This window comes from Anomaloglossus baeobatrachus, chromosome 3 (genome assembly GCF_048569485.1).
Source record: "Anomaloglossus baeobatrachus isolate aAnoBae1 chromosome 3, aAnoBae1.hap1, whole genome shotgun sequence".
NCBI classification, from domain to species: Eukaryota; Metazoa; Chordata; class Amphibia; order Anura; family Aromobatidae; genus Anomaloglossus; species Anomaloglossus baeobatrachus.
This window is the reverse complement of record NC_134355.1, coordinates 485,021,920-485,044,562: the sequence shown is the minus strand read 5'-3', so window position 1 is coordinate 485,044,562 and position 22,643 is coordinate 485,021,920. Positions and strand designations below refer to the sequence as shown.

At 45.4% G+C, this 22,643-nt stretch overlaps 1 protein-coding gene across 1 annotated transcript in view; it reads right to left on the bottom strand.

The window, feature by feature from the left end:
• PLD1 (phospholipase D1) overlaps positions 1 to 20,990 on the bottom strand; it is a 364,378-nt gene extending 343,388 nt beyond the window's left edge. The window contains 1 exon segment of the mRNA XM_075340618.1: positions 20,916 to 20,990. The gene's annotated coding sequence lies outside the window, so the exon portion shown is untranslated.
• Between the last annotated feature and the right edge of the window lie 1,653 nt (positions 20,991 to 22,643).

Sequence of the window (22,643 nt, the reverse complement as noted above, 5' to 3'; positions counted from 1 at the left end):
GTAATCCAATAAGGGGGACACATGACTATCCATACCATAGTCACTGTCCCAGTCAATGAAGAACAGAATATTCCCCATTGGCTGGGAGAGCAATGCAGTGACCTGAGCTAACATCAGTAGCCCAGGTCACTGGATGACAAGCGCTGCTGCCAGAAGGTTAGACGAGATCATTACCTGCAGTGACTATCTTCTCTTCACTCTTGTCAGCGCTGTCACTGACTTCTATGCCCGCCACGTTCTCAGCAGTATCGCCCGTGACGTCACCGCTAGTGACGTAAGAACGCAGCGGGCATAGGCGGCAGTGACAGCGCTGACAGGAGTGAAGAGGAGATCGTCAGGAGGGGCGGAGATGAGCGGGATGTAACATCCTGCCCACCTCCTTCCTTCCGCATTGCCGGCGGCCGCAGGAAAGCTGCAGTTCGTTGTTCCTGAGGTGTCACACGTAGCGATGTGTGCTGCCTCGGGAACGACTAACAACCTGCGTCCTGCAACAATCAACGATTTTTTAAAAAGGAACGACGTGTCAACGATGGACGATTTGGTGAGTATTTTCCATCGTTAACGGTTGTTCGTGCGTGTCACATGCAACGATGTCGCTAACAATGCCGGATGTGCGTCACGGAATCCGTGACCCCGGTGATATATCATTAGATACGTCGCTGCGTGTGACGGGGCCTTTAGCCTTGGAGTATTAGCCGAACAGAGAGGTAGAGAGGTTGTTTGGTTGGGAATAGATAAGCAGGGTCCTGAATATGTAAGAAGTGAAATGAGTGTGTTACAGACTCTCTCTAGATGAATCGTAGCTTGAACTAATTGACATTGCAGCTTGGGCTAGGTGGTAAAGATGGGAACAGTAAACAATCGCCATCAGGGAGGACGTCAATTGTGGATCAGTATAAATAACTGTACTGTAACCACTTATAAGGTCTGCTGACATGCCAATCACTACTATATAGTCACTGAATTCTGGCAATATTGGTCTTGGTCTTAGTAAAATGAAATTCTTTAACAGTATTGTTGTCTGCTAAGGTGCCCACTAGAATTTGGTTGAGCCTCCATACTTGTTAACATGATTACCTGAGTTGGGAGCCCACTAAGATGTGTTCTCCCCATCCCCAAGTTGAAATTTTAGCTACAACGCTGGTATATCCTCTCTGTAGGTGAATATTTATTTTATATATGAGAGAAGTGTTATAGTAGTCCATAAAATGATTAGCGGACGAGTTATACAATTTTCTTGACTCACAATATCTTTGTTACTTTTGTGTGCCATGTGTAAATTCTCCAGTGTGGTGCAGTTTGACTCATCTCCCCGCCTCCTAAGTGTAAAAGCTTACAGGTTGAAACTTATCACAAGCAGAAGAGACAGGCTGAAGCGTCATCACACAGGATACACAGACACCACAGTCCAGGAATAGTGGTTCTCTGTCTCTGACCTATCACTACTGCCATCAGACAGAAATGGATCAGGGCAAGCACACTGTGATGAAAATTCACTTGCTTTGTAAAGCCTGAGACATCAAGGGAAATATCTATTCAGAACTTATATAGTTTCCCTTTTGTAACAGTAATCCAAAATCTAATACATTCTGAGCATTTTTTTAATTTAAAGGGAACCAACCAGCGGGATTTTCATATATAAAGTAAAGTCAGTGCTATACTGGGGCTAAGATGCTATGTGTAAGTCTACCTTTTTGTTCAGAGATAAGATGTTTTATTTAAAAAATATGTGTAAGTAAAGTTACAGCAATGCACTGCTATTTGATTGACATGTGCTACAGAAAGGAAATCTGTGGGTTGGGTCTTGCTATCTATTCCCACCCCTGTCTGCCTTCCCTTGTCGCCGTCCTAGACGTTAATTCCGGCGCAGGCAGGCAGACTGGGGTGGAAATAGATAGCAAGATCCATCCTACATATTCCCTTCCGATTTACACTTGTCAATCAAATAGCAGGGCATTGCTGGAACTTTACTTGCACATATTTCTGAAATAAAACATCCAATTTCTGAACAATAGGTATGCTTACATTCAGCATCCTAGCACTGGCTTTACTTTATACATGAAAATCCTGCTGGTTATGAATATCTCTGTTTGAAGAATATAATTTAATATTGTGTAGATATGTTTTCTCTTAATATACGCAAAATATATAATAATGAAATTAAACTAAAATTATAGATAAGAAAATAAATTTGCAAAAGCCTGATCTAGCGGCTATATCAGTATTCCATGGCAGCCATACGCGAGCCCTCCAGCCTGCCGGCATACCTTCATCCTCTTTTGATTTGCTGGCCTGACAAAATCATCTTGTTATCTCATGACTGCATGGCTCCAAGAACTGTGAAACGCGCAACAAGTCATTCTGTAACTGGTTGGAAGCATCACATGATTGACTCATTTCTGGGATTACTCGTTCTGCTACTTTTCTGCCCTATGGGCCGCATTATAATACTAGCAGTGGCAGTTTAGAGCAGCAGAACTGAATTTTGCTGTTGGTTGCTGTATCTCCTGTGAACTGCTCATGGTCATGTGTTGTCCTCCTGGCATCATAGCTCTCATCACTGAGCAGTGGTGCAAAGAATTCTCACTTGTCATTCATATGCAATCCATTTTTTTTTTTACAGCAGCAATTAATAACGTAGAAGACTATGTACAGTTTTCTATGTTTAAGAATTGCAATGTGTCAGATTGTAAATAGTGGCTTCGTATGGCAACCAAATTTCCTTAAAGGGATTCTGTCACCAGGTTTTTGCCACCTAATGTGAGAGCAGCATGATGAAGTATAGCCTTTATTAAATCACTGTTTAATTAGCAGGAGATTACTGTTAGGGCTCATGCGCATGTTGCGTAATTCCATGCATTTACGCTGTGTATAACACTGCAGCATAAATGCCTGCGTCCTGCGTCCCCTGTACAATCTATGCAGATTGTGCATGATACGTGCGCACGTTGCTTTTATGAACGCAGCGATTTGGGTGCTAAAATTTTGACTCAAATCTGTGCATTCATAAAATGAGCATGTCAATTATTCCGTGCGTTCTGAATGCAGCTCCCACTCTGTCTATGGTGGGGGCAGCATCCCGAGCGCATGAAATCACCTTTTTGTTTTTAACAAAAATACTGCATTTATTATGCAGTGTTGCTGCAGCGATTTGAAGCGCACATGTGCTGTCAAATCGCTGCAGAAATTCAGCAGTTACGTGCGCATGAGCCCTTAGAGGACTACTTTGCGTGCTACCAGGTAGTCCAGTATATTCATGAGTTCTGTATAACTGCTAGATCTGCAGCAGAGAAAACATTGATTTTATCAAAATGACAGCAAACAGCTCAGTAAGTGACACATCAGGGTCTCTATCTCTACATTATGCTGCTCTTAGATGGGGTATAAAAAAAACCTGGTGACAGATTACCTTTCAGCATCCAAAGACTTAAATGGGTGAGTGTCACGCAGTGACTACTGGGTTCTGCAAGGAATAAGGGATCCCACAGCGAGTGCCACTTTGATACACTGTGAACACAATACAATGGTGGGCCCTGGTAGTAGGGAGAGATTTGCAGGGGTCAACTCCTGCAGTCACCTGAGGCTGTTTCCTGCACTCCCTAATGTATAGGAGTATATGGGTTCTTTCACTCAAATCACGTACTTAAGTCCTTGCTTGCCGTCCCCTCACCATGGCTAGTGAGAAGGCCAGCGAGAGCACTAGTCTCACCACTGCAACAATCTAACACAAGGGTAGGAAGACAGACAGGGGTAAATAGACATGAAAGGAAAACAATCCAAGCAACTCCAATGCAGCTAATACCACAGCTGCAATTGTCACGAAACTTCAGCTTCTTCTACAGCCAGGCGCCTTCCAAAGTGGATAGCTTACATATGAGAATCTATAACCGGCCTCAGATGTTAAGACACATGAGAATTTATAGCAAAAGGGTTTGGTCACAAAGAGCTACATTTGAAAATAAGTATCAGGGGGTATAAAATAACAATACTGACCCTCAAACTGGGGTCCCCGCGCTGTCCCTTATCTCAGAGGTGGGCTTGACGGTAGCCAGGTCTGAGCCCCCAGAGTGACCCTGACTCCTGTCCGAGCCTTGTTCTTACTACTGTTCTGCCCCACCCTTGAGGTGGGCTGGACACACCTTAACAAGCCCCATAAATGACACGGACAGGGGTAAAAAAAACACGTACACATTAAACACAAACACAAAGGATAAACTATACGTGTACGAGGGGGAAATAAAGTATAAGGAAGGAAGTAAACGCACAACGGGGAAACTTGCACACCACTCAAAAAGCAAACTACAGGTAAGCAAAAATAGGTACAAAGACCGGAATCACAAGAGATTAAGCTGAAGTTATCGGCAGCAAACAGACTTCCCAGACTTAAACCCTTTACGACCAAGAACGTAACTGTACGTCCTTGGTCTCCTATCTTCATTACCACTGGCTCCAGCGGTGAGCCTGCAGTAATCCCCGTACATGTCTGCTGATCTAATCAACAGACATGTGTGGCTAACAGGCGCAGATGGATTGGAGATCTGCCAGCACCTGTTAACCTTTTAGATTGCGCTGTCAAACACTGACAGCGCAATATAAACAGCCACTGCGGGTCTTGTGCTGTTCCCTGCCGCAGTCGGCGGCCCTGAGACACGATCACGGGGCGCTAACATGTTACCATTGTAGCGCAGGGTCAGCTGATGATCTGTGATGTTGCCAAGACTCCTTTCCTGTGAGCGCCGGCTCACAGGAACGTTGCATTTGTGCTTATCAGAGCAAAGCATAAATGAACAGGTGATCGGAGACTGCAGTGATAGTCTTCTAGGAGCACTAGTAAAATAAATAAAAAATGTAAAAAAAAAAAAAAAAGTTAAAAAAAATATGAACCTAAAAAGTTTAAATCGCCCCCCATTTGCCCCAGGCTAAAAAAAATATAAAAACATTTGGTATTGTCGCATTCAGAAATGCCCAATCTATCCAAATATAAAATCAATTAATCTGATCAGTACACGGTGTGGCGAGGAAAAAAAAATCCAAATGCCAAAGTTACATTTTTGGTCGCTGCAAAATGTTTTACAAATGCAATAAAATGCAATCAAAACATAGCATCTGCACAAAAATGGTATAATTAAAACGTCCGCTCAAGATGCAAAAAATAAGTTCTCAATAAGCACCAGATCCCGAAAAATGAGAACGCTACAGGTCTCGGAAAATGGCGACAAAAGTTGAACAAACGTCTCGATTTTTTTCGCCACTTAGATAAAAGTATAAATGTTTGGGTTCTATGAACTCGTACAGACGTGAGGCATCATATGGACAATCAGTTTTATCATATAGTGAACACAGTGAATAAAAAAACCCTGTAAAACAATCATGCAATTGCACTTTTTTTTAAATTTCACCGCACTTGGAATTTTTTTCCCATTTTCCAGTACAATATATGGTAAAAGTACAACTCGTATTGCAAAAAAAAGCCCTAATATGGCTATATTGACGAAAAAATAAAAAAAAGTAACTCAGGGGGTGAAGGGGTTGTATAGGGAGGAAACAGCTCAATAGCAATTAGCAACCTGAGTCTCCAAAAGTCGCACACCACTCTACAAGAATTACCGTATTTTTTGTTTTATAAGACGCACCGGATAATAAGACGCACCCCAAAATTAGAGATGAAAAAGGTAAAAAAAAAAGGGGTCAGTCTTATTTTCTGGTGGTGTCTTACAAGGGGTCGGCAGCGGTGGTGGAGCGGGGTCACAGGAGACAGTGGCGGTACTGGAGTAGGACAATGCTGCAGGTGCTGCGGTGGGGTCTGTGTTGGCAGCGGTGGGGTCTGTGATGGCAGCGGTGGGGTCTGTGCTGACAGCAGTGGGGTCTGTGCTGACAGCAGTGGGGTCTGTGCTGACAGCAGTGGGGTCTGTGTGGAGTACAGCAGTGAGGCGAGTGTCCCGGATGCTCTGTCGGCAGTACGGCCTTCAAAGAAGTGCTGCCCGGAGGCTGCGCGTGTGCAGATGAGATCTTGAGCTGAGAACTCTGGGCGCTATTATTTTAAGCCAGAGCATCTAGGACACCCGCCGCACCGCATTGCTCCCCACAGCCAGCCAGCTGCCGACACAGCAAGACAGCCACCCGCCCGCCCCCGCACAGACAGACAGCCACCCGCCCCCGCACAGACAGACAGCCACCCGCCCCCGCACAGACAGACAGCCGCCCGCCCCCGCACAGACAGCCCTCTGCAGCAGAAAGCACAGCCCCCACCATGGCACCCATTTTCCACCTCCCGGTAAGCTACATTCGGATTTCAGGACGCACCCCTCATTTTCCTCCCAAATATTTGGGAGGAAAAGTGTATCTTATAATCCGAAAAATACGGTAACTCCTGCAGGACTGGAAAGCAGTGAAAAAGACTCAGCCAATACCCGGCTGAGGCTAAACATCTTGGAGACCTCAGGTTGCCTGCCAGACTCTGCAATGTGAACAGAGTCCGCACCGTGGCACCCCGCGAGTGTGGATCTGAACACTGCATGACATTAAGGGCATGTGCGCACATGGCATTCTGTACCTTGCAGAAATAAACGTATCCTCTGGCAGAATTTGACAATGTTAAATTTGGTTTTGACCACAAAAACACTTGAAAAACGCATGCGTTTTGAGTAAGTTTTCATTGCATTTTAGGTGGGTTTTGATTGCTTTTCACATGCATTTTTCTTGCTTTTTGGTAGTTTCGTTTCCAAAACATTGTCATAATAGAATAAAGTTTCCAGAAACGAAAAAAAAAAATAGACATCAACTGATGTCATTTCATGCCACCAAACATTCATTATATTCTGTTGAATAGGTAGAATCTCTTAGAAAATGTCTTTGCAAAATGGAACTGTACGTTAGTTGAGGATGTGATGTATTCAGGGAAGCCCTTGAGCTCACTACCAGCCAAAAACGGATGCCTTTTTGTTGACAAACATACATGCAGATCGCATTAAAAATGCAAGTAAAACGCAATGATTTGAATTTAGGATGCGTTTTGATAATTCTCATTGACTTCAATGTTAGCAAAACGCTGCCAAAACGCTCAAAATAATTGACATGTTGCTTTTTCAAACGCAGAGATTTTGACAAAATTTTGACACAAAAAACGCAGCATTTTTGGACACAGTGCGCACAAAATATGCCTATTTCCCATAGACTTTGCTTGGAAAGCAAAACGCATGCATTTTGGCATTAAAACGCTGCAGTTCAAAACGGTGCGTAAACGCATGAAAAAACGCAACGTGCGCATATGCCCTAAGGCTCCAAAGGATAGTCAGATAAAGAGTCTCTAACCCTTACAGCACCAAGAAACCTATTGCTAAACTAACTTGCAATCTGTTTGCCCAAAATAAACCCATGGGAGTGTTACCTCACATGACATAGACCAGTCATGGCAAACCTTTTACAGGCCGAGTGCCGAAACTGTAGCCCTAAACCCAATTTTTTTTCCGAAGTGCCAACCAATCCTATTATATAAAGAATTGATTGTAACCTTACCTTTGCCGTCTTCTCTTCTCTCCAGCAAGGGGCATCACGCTCATGCTTACCACACATGGAAGCTGAGCCCCTGCCCTTTCCAGACACAGCAGTTGGATTGATCTTTCTGGGAAAAATTGCAGCATAGTAGACAGAGATTTTAGCATGGAATGCAATCAGGTGTCACCCTATAATCCACATCTACAATTTCAAAGTCTGAACATCTTGAAATCCCATAAAGACGTACGAGTGGCTCCCCTCCCCATCATTGTGTAGTTCTGTCCCCCTTCCTCGGCCACTTCCAGGTAAACATGTCCCCCGTCTTGATATATATTTCCTACATTCTGGTATATTTGTCCCCATCACGGCCCCATTCCTGGTAAATGTCCTCCATCCTGGTAAATGTTCCCAATCCTGGTTAATTTAACCCCATCCAGGTAAATGTACCCCTTCCTGGTAAATGTACCCTATCGTGGCATGTTTCCTCCATCCTGGCATGTATGTTTCCTCCATCCTGGCATGTATGTTTCCTCCATCCTGGCATATGTTTCCTCCATCCTGGCATGCATGTTTTCCCCATCTTGGCATGCATGTTTTCCCCATCCTGGCATGCATGTTTCCTCCATCTTGGCATGCATGTTTCCTCCATCCTGGCATGCATGTTTCCTCCATCCTGGCATGCATGTTTCCTCCATCCTGGCATGCATGTTTCCTCCATCCTGGCATGCAAGTTTCCTCCATCCTGGCATGCAAGTTTCCTCCATCCTGGCATGCATGTTTTCCCCATCCTAGCATGCATGTTTTCCCCATCCTGGCATGCATGTTTTCCCCATCCTGGCATGCATGTTTCCTCCATCCTGGCATGCATGTTTCCTCCATCCTGGCATGCATGTTTCCTCCATCCTGGCATGCATGTTTCCTCCATCCTGGCATGCATGTTTCCTCCATCCTGCCATGCATGTTTCCACATCCTGCCATGCATGTTTCCCCATCCTGGCATGCATGTTTCCACATCCTGGCATGCATTGTTCCCCATCCTGGCATGCATTGTTCCCCATCCTGGCATGCATGTCCCCCGCCATGCTGGCAAGCATGTTTCCCCCCCATCCTGGCATGCATGTCCTCCCCCCCCCCCCATGCTGGCATGCGTGTTCCCCCCCCCCCCCCCCGGCATGTGCGCTCCCCCACCCCGGCACAGCCGCACACGAGTTATAAAGAAAATAAAAAAAGCAACACACAACTTACTGGCACCCGCTCCCCCGCTGCGCGCTGCTGGGTCCTCAGTTCCCACGTGGCCAGAAAACGACGCCGGCGCCGCTCTCTGACGCTCCTCCGTCTCCTAGGCAACACACCTGCAGCCTGGGGGACGAGGAGTGTCAGAGCGGAGGAGAAATGTCTCCTCCGCTCCAACACAGATTTGATCTGCCGGCGCGACTGCACTAGCAGACCAAAGCTGCAGGATCGGGCAACAGCACGCATGCCAGTAGAATGGGCTCAGCGTGCCCCTGGTGGCACGCGTGCCATAGGTTCGCCATCACTGACATAGACAATACAGATATGGGTAATGGCTCACATGTTTTTGACACAATCTAGATTTGGTGAGTGATAGTAGAACAACCATTAAGAATCAATGTTTTGCAGTTTTTTAAATCCCTGACAAACATACGGTAGTTCTGTCTGCCAATATAAAAACGATGGTAGTGTATATCTGTGACGCACCATACTAGTCAGGGTGTCACAGAGAACTGCACTCCTTTCTCTTATGGTGCAGAACTCACTCTCCATGGTTCTGGGATCCTAACCTTTGGTATTGCTCCATCAGCATTCAAATCCTAACCACACCTTACACCACGTCAGGCACACCAGTGGGGGGTCTAGTTGGAAAAGGGCCACCCGCCTAGGGGTCAGATAGGCTGGTGGGAGGGACATAGTGAGTTGAGAAGTAGCCCTCAGAAAGTGAGGAGCTGGAGGGAGTTGGAGCTCCCTGGGAGACTTTGGCTAGGTCACAGACTGTGGTCTGGGACCGGAGGAGTCGGAGACCCGGTCGCACGGTATTGGAGAAGGGTGCCTAGACTTAAGGCCCTATCACACACATAGATAAATCTGCGGCAGATCTGTGGTTGCAGTGAAATTGTGGACAATCAGTACCAGGTTTGTGGCTGTGTACAAATGGAACAATATGTCCATGATTTCACTGCAACCACAGATCTGCCAAAGATTTATCTCTGCGTGTGACGGGGCCTATAGTTTTGGAGAACGGTTGGCACTGGAAAATCTAGTAACCGGACTGGTACCGAGAACGGCGGGGTACTGGACCCTAGATCAGGGAGTAGATTCACGCAACCTGATAATTAACCTGTGGAGGATAGTCTCTTTATGAACTTTCCCCAAGAGCTCAGAGATCGAAGGCACCAACACAACGAGGGGGATAGGGCTTTCCAGCTTATGTGGCCCACTGAGATCCCAAGTGTCAGCCTTCGAGAGCACAGCTCCTCTAACTAATTCTAGGGAGCGGGACCCCGAAAGCTTCAGGCTGAAGGGTCACTCAAAAACATATAAATACAGTGCATGGAGGCAGGTCCAGAACCATCAGCAATACCAACGGGAATGGATTCCCGGATGAGTTCCCCTGAGTGGCAGCGGCACTCAGAGACTTGGTTTACTCCTGTGTGAGAGTCTGCTTAATGGCCAACACCCACACGACCTGAGTGAGTACGTTGATTCCCCTGCATCTCCCTGCCTGGCCTGCACCACACTTCCCTACATCTCCACCATCCAGAGTCCCAGGGCCTACCCTACCCATGGAGGGAACGTCATCTGGCTGCCCCGCTCCATCTCCCCCGGGTACTCCCAGCGACGGTACTCCCCTTACCGCGAACCACAGGTGGCGTCACGAACACTAATCCCCCTGTAAATAGCCCCTTATATTTTTGAGTGTCCGCAAGCCCCCAGATCCAGAGACCCTCGAGCCACAGTAACCCCGGATCCGAGCAGTCCGACTGCTGCAGGGGCGGTACATTTCTCATCTTACAAAAAACTGTTCTGATTAAAGAGAACCTGTCGGGTGCAATATGCTTGAGGTTCATGCTCAGACCAGTTTGCACAGATGTCTGAATGAGACCTAACTAGTTTTGTTAAGCTGGGCCACACAGGGATTACTGCGATCCCCTCGCATGACACTCGGCTCACGCTGCCAGGACAGCAAAGCCGAGAGTCATGCGAGTGTCTCTGCGACTGAGGTCCGACCATGCGTGCGGACCTCAGCTGCGGGGGGAGGTCTGGCTCTGAGAAGAAAAGGGAGGGATTTATCTCCCTCTCTTCTCCAATGCCGGCTATTGCCATTCTAGCCCTGCACTCGCGGTACTGCGAGTGCAGTGCAATTTTTCTCTCGCCCCATACACTTGAATGGGTGCGAGAGAAAGAGTCTCGCATTACAAACGCAGCATGCTGCGATTATTTTCTCGGTCCGATTAGGGCTGAGAAAATAATCGCTCGTGTGCTGACACATAGGGTAATCTTGGTCCGAGTGGAATGCTATTATTTTTTTTTTAATTTTTTTTTTTAAAATCGCACTCCACTCGCACTGATTTTCATACGCATAGGCCTAAAGTTTATACACACAGATTTGTGATTAAAGTGAACCTGTCAGGTGCAATATGAACACAGAACCACGAGCAGTTTCGGGTATATATTGCTATTCTCTACCTAACCGTCCCTGTGTACACTAACATTGTATTGTGACGCCCCTGGACTATCAGGTCGTCACAGGGTACTGTACGCTCTTCCTCTTCAGTGCAGTATTCAAATCCCTCATGGTTCTGGGTCCCCATCTTACAGTGCTGCCTCCAACAGCAAATCAAATCCTAGATACACGCTGCACTACACCCACCAGACAACCAGTGGGCGGCTTGAGTGGAATAGGGTCGCCCACCTAAGGGTCAGGAAGGGGAGGTGAGGAGTGTCAGAGTGGAGAAGAAAAAGTAGTGTGCTGGAGTAGTGAAGTGGAGGAGGCAGGGAGCGGTGGCTCCCAAGAGTAGCAGTCTAGGTTGCAGACAGTGGTCTAGACCTAGAAAAGTCAGACCCCCGTTTGCAGGGGATTGAGGCAAGATGCCTGGACCTGTTAAGGAGAACGGTCAGCAGCCTGGTCCTATTACCGGTCCGGGACCGAAGGTACGGCGGGGTACACTGACCCTAGGTCGGGGAGAAGCTTCAGGCAACCCGGCAATTAACCTGCAGAGAACGGAGCCTTCATGGACTGTTTTCACTAGCTCCAGAATCGGGGCACTAGCGCAACGAGGGGGATAGGGCCTTCCATATAAGCGGCCCACTAAAATCCCAAGCGTGAGCCCTGAGAGCAGACTCCCACACTTAGCCATAATGGGGAGCGGGATCCGGCAAGTTCCAGACTACCGGGCCACTACGGTGAATTTAAACTTTGTGCCAGAAGGCAGGTCACGAACCATCAGGCAGCACTGCAAAGGACGGTACCCAGACGAGCTTCCCTTGAGCGGCAGCGGCACCCAGAGACTTGGTTTACTCGGTTGTCAGCGTCTGCTTACTGGCTGAGTGAGTACATGAGTGATCTCCCCGTCACGGCATCTAGTATCATCATCCAGAGTCCCGTGGCATGGAGGGTAACGACACCTTGCTGCCCCATTCCATCACCCTGGGTACTCCCAACGGCAGCGGCGGTCCTCCCAGTTACCGCACACCACGGGTGGCATCATGAAGTATCAATATCATAAAAAAGAGAAGTTTTGGCAGCACTCTGCGGTGTCAAGAAATCTATTTTATTTTTATTTTTTGCAGACAGGTGATACAAACATGAGGGAGCAGGGGGAGCGGAGCACAAGGACGACGGTACCGTTTTGCACCTCTAGGGGTGCTTTCACGGGTCCACATATGATATTGGTACTTGCTCTGGCTTCTTGGCATATAGCACCACGGTAGTTCAGGATTTCCACTTGCCGTCAGCTGTTTTTTTCAGCCAAGTCCAATGTGAGGATACAGCAGCTGATCTGCACTTCAAGCACCCACAAGACAGGCTCTACATGGAATTGAGCCAAAGGACTTTCTTGCAGCATTTTCCACAGAGTGGTAAGCAGTGCAGTGCACAACTTCTGTTTTTTTTTTTCTATTGGCATCATGAAGTATAACTCCCCTGTAAATATCCCCCTTTTACTTTAAAGTGTGGCCCCTAAGCCACCGAGTCCGAAGACCCTCGAGCCACGAACTGACACTATCCCGGGTCCGAGCGGTTCGATACGCTGCTGGGGCGGCACAGTATATAATATGCTAATGAGCCCTCGGACTAGTTGCAAGGGTGTTATATTCACTGGCTAGTTAACTCTATTAGCATGCCCACAGGTGTCTACTAACATGCTATTTAATGCAGCGTCACAAGCGGGCCTGCGCGTACCAGTGTCCGCACTTCTGAATGCCGGGCACTTCCAGTCATGAGCACTAGACCTCTCTGAAGCTAGGACGTGTCATACTGCGCATGACCGGAAGTGCGGATCATTCAGAAGAGTAGTCACAGCGGACACAGGTACACACATCACCGCTGGTGACGCTGCACTGAATAGCATGTTAATACAACCCTGTGGGCATGCTAACATGCTTATAGAAAAAACTAGCCAGGGGATATAACGCCCTTGCGACTAGTCCCCGTGCTCATTAGCAAAAGGTAAGAGATCTTTAGAAATACTTTTTGTAAAGATCTCTTTATCTATGCTAGTGTATACAGGGACAGGGATTAGCAATATGCACCCACAACTGCTCGTGGTTATAGGTGCATATTGGACCTGACAGGTTCCCTTCACAAATCTGCGTGTCTAAACTTTACAAAACCAGTTAGGGCTGATTCAGACATCTGTGCAAATTGGTCTGAGCATGAACCACAAGCATGGACTGGCCACGGGTCTCCCGACCGTAGCATAACGGTTACACTCGGATCAGGAAAACCGCGGCCAGTTCCTGCATTGCAGTCTGTGCCCTGACAGATTTGCATGGACATCTGCACGATTCCTTCAAGTGGCAGCTATTTTTCACTTTTTTGTTTGCCATTTCTTCATTTAGGCTATGACTGAACTTTGCGTTGCCCTACATGCAGTTGTAAAAGCACGTTTTTGCCTTAATTGATTTAGCCAAAGTTGCCTTTTTCAGAAATTTAGCGCTAAAAACGCATGCATATTTACCGCGTTTTAGATGCGTTTTCAGCGCTTTTTCACCTGCGTTTTGACATGCGTTTTGAACATCAAGACACTGCCTAATAAAGATTAAATAGTCAAACAGAATGAAAAAAGAGGAAAAAAAGCAAAACATATAATTTTTGAATTAATAAAGAAAATAGTTATATTTCATGAAATTATAGCGGTATTATAATATTTATTTCTAAAATAGCAATAAAATCATAATTTTCTTTAATTTAATTGTCGGACTATGCGTGTAAAGGGACATATTATTCCCTTATTTTAATGTTAGAAAAGCATGCGTTTTGTTTGTTCAAAACGCATGTTTTCTGCACCTAAAAAGCAGGTAAAACTCAGGAATTTTGAAGTTTCTTGTTTTTTGCCATTTCTCATTGACTTTAGTGATAGCAAAACGCTGCAGAAATGGCAAAAACAATTGGCATGCTGCTTCTTTGAACGCATGGTTTTTGCCACAAAATATGCAAATTAAACGCAGCGTTTTAAAATGCAAAGTGCGGACTAGAAATCAACATTTTCCATAGACTATTATGGAAAAGCAAAACGCATGCCTTTTGGCATGAAAACGCTGCAGTTCAAAACGGACCTAAAAAGCAGCTGAAACGCAGGTGGAAACGCAAAGTGCGGTCTTAGCCTTAAAGTCATACATGTTATTTCTCTGTAATCAAGTCATATGGGGCTTGTTTTTTCCCAATGAGTTGAATATTTTTAATAGTACGATTTAATTTATAGTTTAATGCACTGGAAAATGAAAAAAAGTTTTGTGGGATTTAATAATAATAAAAAAAATGCTATTCCACCATTGTATTTGGGTATTGCTTTTACAAACTACTTGTTAAAGGGCATCTGTCAGGATGTGTAGGATCAGCTCTCCGAAGCCGTCTATATGGGCACGCAGGTTATAGAAAGTACCTTGTTATCTGTAATCCAGTGAAATCCATATTTTTCTTATATGTAAATAATCTATGGGGCCAGACACCGAACCGCACGAGAATCTGCCTCCAGAGCGTATTGTAAGGGTATGCTCCCACGTTGCAGATTTAGCTGCAGATTTTCTGCACCTAAAACTGCATCTCTTGGCGAGAAGACGCATGTTTCTACCTTTTTTGATGTGTTTTTTATGTATTGAGATAGCGAAAACAAAACTGTTGTGCCCTCATAACTCAACACACAGCCATTAATCTCTAAACTGCTGGCAACAAATGTGAGTACACCCCTAAGTGAAAGTGGCAATTTGTGCACAAAGTGTCAACGTTTTGTCTGGCCCCATTTATTTTCAAGCACTGCCTTAACTCTCTGTGGTATGGAGTTCACTAGAGCTTCACAGGAGCCGCTGGATCCTCTTCGATCCTCCATAATGACATCATGGAGCTGGTGGATGTTAGAGACCTTGCGCTCCTCCACCTCCGTTTGAAGATGTCCCAGAGATCCTCAATAGGGTTTAGGTCTGGAGACATGCTTGGCCAGTCCAGCACCTTTACCCTCAGTTTCTTTAGCAAGGCAGTGATAATCTTGGAGGGGTGTTTGGGGTTGTTTATAATGGAATACTGCCCTGCAGCCCAGTTTCTGAAGGGAGGGGATCATGCTCTGCTTCAGCATGTTACAGTACATGTTGGCATTCAGGGTTCCCTCAATGAACTATAGCTCCCCACAGCTGGCAGCATTCATGCAACCACCACCATGCTTGACTGTACGCAAGACACACTTGTCTTTGTATTTCTTCACTGGTTGCCTCCACACACACTTGACACCATCTGAACCAAATAAGTTTATCTTGGCCTCATCTGACCACAGGACATGGTTCCAACAATCCATGTCCTTATTCTGTTTGTCTTCAGGAAACTGCAGGTTTTCTTGTCCATTATCTTTAGAAGAGGCTTCCTTCTGGGACGACAACCATGCAGCCAATGTGATGCAGTGTGCGGCATATGGTCTGAGCACTAATAGGCTGACCTCCCCACCCATTTTAGCTCTGCAGCAATGCTGACTGCACTCATACGTCCATTTTGAAAAGACAACCTGTGAACTCAACTTCTTTGGTCGACCTGTTCTGAGTTGAACCTGTCTTGTTAAACCCATGTATGGTCTTGACCACCATGCTGCAGCTCAGTTTCAGGGTGTTGGCAATCTTCTTATAGCTAAAGCCATCTTTATGTAAAGCATCATTTTTTTTTTATTTTTTTTTTAGATCCCCAGAGATTTTTTTGCCATGAGGAGCCTTGTTGAACTTCCAGTGACAAGTGCTCCCCATTCACACCTTGTAACACTAATGAGTCACATGACACTGGGAAGGGAAAATGACTAATTGGGCACAATTTGGCCATTTTCACATAGGGGTGTACTCACTTTGGTTGCCAGTGGTTTAGACATTAATGACTGTGTGTTGAGTTATTTACAGGGCACCAAATTTACACTGTTATACAAGATGCACACTGACTACTTTACATTATATCAAAGTGTCATATAGTCAGTATTATCTCATGAAAAGGTATAATAAAATATTTACAAAAATGTGAAGGGTGTATTCACTTTTGTGATATACTGTATGTACAGACATCAGATGGTATATACTGGATAATATGTGATTGGTGTATCTGATATTTTGTACTTATAGTATAATATACAACAGTCACATATGCTGTATATAACATTGGATCTCTGTGCACATAGGATACCAAATACATTACACAGATTAGTATATGATATACTGTGACTATAGACATTAGATGTCATAGGGTAATATATGATGGTATATAATATACTATGACTACAGAATATCAGATATTATACCATTACATATTATCCTGTATATAACATCTGGTGTCTGCAGTCACTGTGTAGATCATACGCCGGTCATATATTCTCCTGTATAGTGGATGTGCACATACATCAGATGGTATATAATATAAAATGACGACAGAATATCAGATATTATACCAGTCACACATTATCCTACATATAACATCTGATCTCTGTATATAGAATACCACATACAATGTACAGGAGAATATGTGACTGATCTATGATATATTGACTACAGACATCTGATATTATAATATAAGTACAGAACAAATATTATATCATCACATATATAATATTGGATGTCTGCGCACACAGTATACAATATATGGTGTACAGATTAGTATATGAGGGGAGGCACTTAATTTTTCAGAGGGGCCACATGCGAGACTGTAACTGTTGTTAAGGACAAACCTATAGGCTGCAATTCTGCTCAATATTAATATTAACATAATCAGAATTATTTTATACTAGCTGTACTACCGGCTTCGCCCGGGTTAATAACTGCTGTTAACAAAATAGAATGTATTAACAGAAATGTATTCTGCACACAAAAACCACAAAACAAATAGATATAAATGTACTTATAATGTCTGTCTCCCCCTCTGCATATAAGTCTCTGTCTCTCTCTCTCTCTATCTCTTTGTCTGTCTCTTTCCCTGTCTGTCTCTGTCTCTTTCTCCGTCTGTCTCAATCTCTTTCCCGGTCTGTGTATCTATGTCACTTTCCCTGTCTCTTTCCCTGTCTGTCTCTTTCCCTCTGTCTCTTTCCCTGTGTCTGTCTTTGTCTGTCTCTTTACCTGTCGTTGTCTGTCTCTTACCCTGTCTGTCTTTTTCCCTCTCTTTCCCTGTCTGTTTCCCTGTGTCTGTCTCTGTATCTTTGCCTGTGTCTGTGTCTGTCTCTTACCCTGTCTATGTCTGCCTCTTTCCCTGTCTGTGTCTGTTTCTTTCCCTGGCTGCATTGTGACAACGCCAATGCATTTAAGGGCGTGGCTGCGCATTCTTCTGAAGTTCTGGCTGCACTGTGGCTCCCAGCTCCATTCGCTTTAATGGAGGCAGGTTTTTTGGTGAAAAACTGTAAAGCGCGGGGTTAAAATTTCCCCTCAAAACATAGCCTATGACGCTCTCGGGGTCCAGAAGTGTGAGTGTGCAAAATTTTGTGGCTGTAGCTGTGACGGTGCAGATGCCAATCCCGGACACACACACACACACACACACACACACTCAGCTTTATATATTAGATTAATTGTGTCACTTAATATTGAGCAGACTTAAGTATGCTGACACCCTCCTAAATACAGTATTAGCCAAAACACAGCCCCTAATATAATGAGGCCCCTTATTTCCCCCTAAATACAATGTAAGTCCCACATTATCCCCTATATACAGGATGAACCCCTGCATAGTTTCCCTAAATTGAGTATGAGCCCCCACATAGACCTCCTATATGCAGGAATATATTCCATACACATTTTTTATAAAAAAACACCAAATACTCACCTTACTCCCGTACCCTTGGCGCTCTGGACAGCAGATAAGGATGAGGTAACGTGATCGCATCTGCTATCTCAGCTGCACATGCTGATTGGTGGAAGAAGGTGCCGGCGGCTCTAACCTCCACCATTGAATGCTCCGCTATTTGGCTGTCTGAATCCAAATTGATGCAGGACATAAAAAGTTATTTAGAAAGAGAGCCCTTGCTACGCCTAATGACAATGTCGATTTGATAACAGATGTCATCAGATGACACACAAAAAACCTGATACAGGTGGTGTGGACCTATAGAAACTCGTCCTAACTGCTTTCCACCAGGTCAAGAGCTGAACGTCCTGAACAGCGGAACCCAGAAATATCTAAAAGAAATATTTAAATCTTTGTTTCCTAAACCAGACTACCACTTTAATAAGGAAAAATGATTGAAGTCTGTGGAGATCTGGAGAAATCACCCACCACACAGTGTCCTAACAAATGACATCCCACAGTACCATGCAACTGTAAGATACAAAGTAACGAGAAACGCCACCTAATAAAAAAGGAACGGTTTGTATGGTGTCATACTCCTTTCTTATTGTTTCCTTAGTGACTTTGTTGCTATCCGCTATTACTTGTTGCTATTATCTGTGGATGATTTCAATGGATAAGAAATAAGGAAGCATTAGTGCTAATATTTGCCTATTGATTTACAGCTAACATCTGGCTGCAGGAAAGTCCGGCAAGTTAGGGAGTTGTACCAACTTGTCGAGCTAAACAGGATCAGATGATTGTCATTTATATGAGGGGTCTCCCTACCGTTCCCCCAAACAGATAATATTTCAGCAGCAGTCACGGGAAGATATGCAACGCAATCATGATCCAAAACTCGAGACTTTTACATGTTTTGATCAGTTTTTTATCAGTATTTGCCAAAACCAGGAGTGTCTCACAGAATGGGTGTCAATGTTTGAATTAGGGTACGGTACTTGCATATGACTAATGCGCGTCTTGCATCGGTATCACCCGCCACGGCCACACACTCTCCTGACAGGAGCGGGTCGGCTGCATGTATTTCTATGCAGTTGAGGCGCTGGTGTCGGGAGAGCGTCAGGCTGTGCCGGGTGATACCGATGCAAGACTCGCAATAGTCATACGCAAGTGGAACTCCGGCCTTATCTGTAGGTTCCACACCTGGTTTTGGCATCCAAAAACTGATGAAAAATATTGACCAAATACTGACGTGTGAATAAGTCCTAAGGACACCCAACATACACTCCTTGTGCTGCCTCTTGATTATTCTTTGGTACATAGGTTTCACTGGCGGACACAGACAGAAAAGGGCCCCTGTTCAAGAACAATATGTGGCCCTTAGCAGTCCAAGAGCTCGTAAAATACAGTATGTTCGCCCCTGGTATGCTCACCCCTGATTGGTTTGACTACTGAAAGAACGCAGCAGATTTCACAGTCCGTATACGTTCTACAATGCCTGGATTGACCACGGGTCGCCCGTGCCTCATAGACACACATCAGTTTTGTTTGTTGACCTGCCTTTAACCGGGTATTGCAGTCTATATGGACCGTTAAATACACCAACGTGAATCCTGCCTAAGGCTATGTGCGCACACCTATAGTTTTTTTTTCTTCAGCAAAAAACAGACCCTCTGGCCGGAAAAATGCATAAAAATACGCATGAGTTTTATGTAGCATTTTTGGTGCGTTTCGGTGCGTTTTTGCCCATGCGTATTTCCACTATATTCAATGGAAAAACGCAGAAAAGAAGTGACGAGCTGCTTCTTTTTTTCAACAAAAACTGCAGACAAAAAAAGCAACGTGCGCACAGGCTTTCTGAATTCTCACAGACTTTGCGGAGGAAGGAAAGGCATGCAGTTTAGGGCCCCAAACTGCACCCAACACTACAGTGTGCGCACAGGGCCCTAGGCTGCTTTCACACCTCCGGTTTTAGCAGAGGCGGCCAATCCGGCTCTAAAACCTATGCAACGGATGCAGCGACAATACCGCATCCTTGGCATACGTTTTTCACATGCGGCCCATCCGTTTTTTGCCGCTCGCGGCAGGCTACTGAGCATGCGCAGTGGAAAATAATGCATGTGGCAGCCGGATGCGGTTTTTGCCGCAGGACACAGCATGCGGCGTCCATAGGCATGCATTGCAAATCGCCACGCATCGGCCGGATGCGGCGCGATGCGTTTTTTTTTTGCCGGACAAAAAACCGTGCCAGGCAACGTTCCATCCGGCCACCGCATCGGCTAAATCTGCCGCATGCGGCAAAAAACAACCGGAACGCAAGCCCATGCGGTACAATACGGCACTAATGTAAGTCTATACAAAAGAAATGCAACCGGCGGCAAAAAAAAAACGTTTGTGTTTTTTATGCAAAGCGCCGGATGTGTGAAAGCAGCCTTACTCTGTGATATGGTGGGGACGTTTTGCAGTCTGCGCTCATGATGCCGTATGGACAAGGGGTTCTAGTGTCAGATTTTGAAATTCGTGGAAGACGGGTATACAATGCAGTAACGCATGAGCCCTGATATATAGAAATACCGCCACATGTTCCAGTCAACTTAGTTTTCCTTTAAGGACGGCTAATCTAATCCTATACTCATACCTTGCTGAAAAAGCTTAAAGTGCCCTGAGCTAAACAGCTCCTGAGGTGTCACCTTACATCTAAATACAGCCTCTCCCTCCTGCCATTGCTTTAGTGTCAGTTTGGAGCATGATTACATAGACCACCCATTCCCAGTAGCACTATGCCAGCACCCAGGTGCCCCTGCACCCATTCTCACACATGCAGAGCAGATGTGCCTGATGCCACACTATGCCAAGCACTACCAAGGACTCCTCCCCTCGCACAGATCCTGCATTGCAGTACAGGACTGATGTTACCCAGCTATGTGCCCCCTGAAGCAGGAGATGAGTGTACCTGTATGTGAGCCGGTCCCTGGGTGCAGGTGCAGAGGGATGTGGTGCAGCAGCTGCGGGCAGCACCTGTTCTGTGCTGCAGGGAGCCAGCTATCCGGATACAGTGACACGCCCGCTACACAGCCACTGCTGCACATGGTATAGTGACATACGGAGGGGTAACCCTTCACTGCCTGGAAACACTTAACCATTTCACACCCAGAGACTAGCCTCCCTTGATTTCTCTTTAAACTTCGATAGAGTTACTACAGAACTTAATTTCTCCATCAATAAAACTCACCTTCTGCAATTTGCAGGCAGGAACTGTTGCTTCATTTCCCCATACACTTCAGAGGGGAAGCCAAACCCACAATTTGAACGTTATTAGTTTTTGCATTTTTTTGTATCGTTATTTATTTATTAAGCCGTCTTTATTGAAATTGTATTATTATTTTAATTATTTTCTTGCACTGCTTATTTATTTAACTAGATATTCCAAAAACAGCAGCTTGTACACAAATATGGTAGTTTGCTGGCAATTTAGCTCACAGAACATTGCCTAGATTGGATACAGTTGTATCCATGTTCTCAGCTATAAAGCCATACACATTAGATCACTGGCAGACACAGACAGAAAAGGGTCCCAGTGCAAGAACAGTATATGGCCATTTTCTATCAAATAACTCATCAAAATTCACAATTCCACCTGTTTTGAAAGTAATTTGACCCTCCACCTCTTGGACCCCTGTGCGGCTGCACAGGTTGCACCAATGATATGTCCGCCCCTTCATTACATGGCTTCAGCAGATCGTTCAGCTGGCAGCCATCTTAGCGGATTCTCCCATCCACAGGAGCGCTCATTTCTCCGAGGCTTCCTGTGATCTCTATGAGAAAACCGCTGACAGACATATTTGTTAGATACCTATCTCCTGAAGAACAAAGCAATTGGCAGTCCAAAATGGTACATGCCCTATTAATATCTCACTCTATGATTCCCCCCAGTAAAATAACAAGACTTATACTCACCTCCAATGGTGACGCTGTTCCAGCGGTGTTGCTACTACCTCTCCCAGGGATCATGTGACGTAATCTGTATGACGAATCAAACATCCAGAGGAAGCAGGAACCGCAGCCGCGCTCTCACTTCCTCCAGATTACTTAATTTGTCCGAATGAGGGGATAGTGAAGGCAGCACAATATCAAGCGATCCACAGGAGAGGCAGCACCGACACCGCTGGAACAGCACTGGCACCAGAGGTGATTATAACTGTAAGGGTTCATGCGCACGTAACTGCTGAATATTATGCAGCGATTTGACAGCACATGTGCGCTTCAAATCGCTGCACAAACACTGCATAATGAATGCAGTATTTTTGTTAAAAAAAAGCCGTTTTCATGCGCTATGGCTGCTGCCCCCACCATAGACAGAGTGGGAGCTGCATCCAGAATGCACAAATAATTGACATGCTGCTTTTATGAACGCACGGATTTGGGTCAAAATTTTAGCACCCAAATCGCTACGTTCAAAAAAGCATTGTGCACACGTATCATGCACAATCTTCATAGATTGTGCAGGGGACGCAGGACGCATGCATTTACACTGCGGTGCAATACACAGCACAAATGCATGCAATTACGCAACGTGCGTACGAGCCCTAAGGGTGGAGTCACACTTGCTAGAGACTCGCGTGAGTCTCGCATCGCATCACCCGACACGGCCACACATTCTCCTGACAGTAGCGGGTCGGCT